Source organism: Austrofundulus limnaeus, unplaced genomic scaffold, assembly GCF_001266775.1.
Source record: "Austrofundulus limnaeus strain Quisiro unplaced genomic scaffold, Austrofundulus_limnaeus-1.0 Scaffold2555, whole genome shotgun sequence".
Taxonomy (NCBI): Eukaryota; Metazoa; Chordata; class Actinopteri; order Cyprinodontiformes; family Rivulidae; genus Austrofundulus; species Austrofundulus limnaeus.
In genome coordinates, this window is record NW_013954957.1 from 2,321 (window position 1) to 4,752 (window position 2,432).

At 42.7% G+C, this 2,432-nt stretch overlaps 1 long non-coding RNA gene across 2 annotated transcripts; it reads left to right on the plus strand.

The window, feature by feature from the left end:
* Positions 1-24: 24 nt before the first annotated feature.
* On the plus strand, positions 25-2,426 carry LOC106511159 (uncharacterized). Of its 2 annotated transcripts, none has more exons than XR_001309486.1 (3): positions 25-270; positions 394-988; positions 1,742-2,426. It is a non-coding gene; the product is annotated as an uncharacterized LOC106511159 (long non-coding RNA). The 2 variants fall into 2 exon arrangements; XR_001309487.1 differs by lacking the exon at positions 25-270 and having other exon boundaries at positions 353-988; positions 1,742-2,006; positions 2,095-2,426.
* Positions 2,427-2,432: the final 6 nt, after the last annotated feature.

The following is a 2,432-nucleotide window of genomic DNA, read 5'->3' on the forward strand; positions in this document are numbered from 1 at the left end:
TAATAAAATCGCGCCCACTTCTTCAAAGAAGTTCGGACCGCTCCGGATCTCCGACTAATCGGGTCTGAGCCGAACCGACCCGCGCCGAGCTGAGCGGAGCGGAGACTGAAGGTTCGGGCGCTTCAGTCGCGCCAAACGCCCGGAATAAGAGGCTCGTTTCCCCCAGCTGCTGTCAGAGCCCGGACGCCAGAGCGTCGCTCTCTCTCTCACTCATTCTTTACCTTTTTTTTAAAAGTGGAGAAAGAGACGCACCTCTCTCTACCTGCGCAGGTAAACTGAGCTGCAAGTTTGACTCACGGAAGTTGAAAAAATCCATCAACTCCTCGGTGGACAAAAAAAGATAAAAAAAGGTATTGTTTTTAAAAGTAAATAAGCACATACCTGGTTTTCTAGGAGGAGGGTGTAAAAAGCGTCTTTCAGATGGGAGCTGCGAGGAGGGATGATACCGGAGCGCGTCCTGCTCCACCGGTGAGAATAAAACCTTAGAAATAAAAGCCTTAGAAATAGTTGGGAGGAGGGAGGGACCGCTATTCCTGCTAGGGCAGGTTTACAACTGATGTCTTACACCCACTCCAGGAAACAAACCTGGGTAGGGACTGACGTGTTACGCCTCTTCTAATGACATTTTTTTTTTCTTTCCACCTCCTTTTCTCCGCGGTGCAACACAGAGAAAAGCCCCCTGAAACGCACGCCACCTATCTTCACGGGAGGGGATAATTGAGGAGAGTCAAACGTGAGCATCTTCTGGGCTGAAGTTTTTCCTCCCCTCCCCCCTCATCCCATTCTCTCTCTCCCCCTCCCTCTCTCTCTCTCTCTTTCTCTCCCCCTTCTCTTCCTCCTCTCAATCTCCTCTCTCTTTGGCCATCTCCTCTCCGTTTGAGCGAACCGCCGAGCTCCGGCGCGGAGAACAGACGACTTTTATTTATATATTTCTGTGAAAGAGCGCAAACTGATGGGGACAAACTTCACCCACTCCGGCTGCCATCATGTAAGCATTATTTTCTATAAACACATACATTTATATCTGTTTCAAATGCTTCAAATTTGGGTTTCATTTGCAGAGTATTAATGTTTTTATTTTATTTATTTTTTCCTATATAATCTGTATGACTCTAATTGCTTAAAACCATAAGCAAAATCAGTCAACTTAAATTATAATGGTTCCAAAAACAACAAACAGATAGTTGCATTAAACATAAATTAATCAAAATGAGATGTATTCAGTTATTGATACTCACTCTGTGGGGGGGGGGGGGGGGGGAATGACAAGATCTGAGCGTGCTAAGTTTATTTCATGGCAGAAAATCTGAGAAACTTTACATCTATGTTGCTGTTTTTTCACCTCTCTACTTCCGCATGTAAACTTTGCGCGCAGTTTATTTCATTTTTAATGGATTTTTGCCTTTTTTTTTTATTTGCCACGATGGATAAAAATAAATTTGCGCACAAACTGACACTTTTACGCACTTTAAGAGGTAAACAAATAAAAAAAATAAATAAATATAGACATGTTAGAGAAATTCATCCAGAATTATGAAGGAGATTGATCCGTTTTGGACTCAGCTTAACAGGATGAATAATATTAATAAAAAAAAATAACAGCATGAATCCCGCACATCAGGCGTGCACACACTCGAACACACACAACGCACACAAAGAGGGAGGGAAAGGAGGCTCCACCTTTGCAGCGCCCTGATTGGTTATGTAAATAAGTATTATTTTTTGTCCTGTCCTGCTGCAGTTTGACTCTGTATGGATAATTAAATCATCAATCAAGGGGCTGAAGGGCTGATGCACGTGAACAGGCAGATGAGCCAATCAGAAGCTTCATAAACACGGTGACACAATCTGGAAATCTTGTTGAAATTTTATGTTGAAACCTTTTTCTCCCTTTACACTGATTTGTTATAAAAGCAGGCAAACAATGCTTTTTCTCACTTGTATTTTTCTTTCTTTTTTTGTCAAATTTGATCATTAAGGACTCAGAGGGCTTAACGTATTGGGGGGTAAGTTTTATTATTTATTTTTATTTAACAGTTTGCACATTTCTGTCAGTAAATGCTGTTCTGCTTTCTTCTTTTCACCTGAAACAAGGAGGAAGAAGAGGAGGAGGTGAGTAAAATTGTCTCGGCTCAAAAGTGGATCCAGATCTGAGGGTTTTTTAAATGCATTTTTTTTAAATGTGTAATTAATAGTCACGGAGCACACTTAAACCGTACACACACTCGACACACACCTCTGATCCACAGCAGCGTGGAGCGGCACCTCGCGCGCAGGCCCTCTTCCGTGGGGCCACATATTCACCGTGAAAACGGATTACAGTCACTGTGTGACCTATAGGGGGACCTTGTGCTTAATGAATATATTGCTTTAAATCAGGAAGGTGTGTGTGTGTGTGTGTGTGTGTGTGTGTGTGTGTGTGTGTGTGTGTG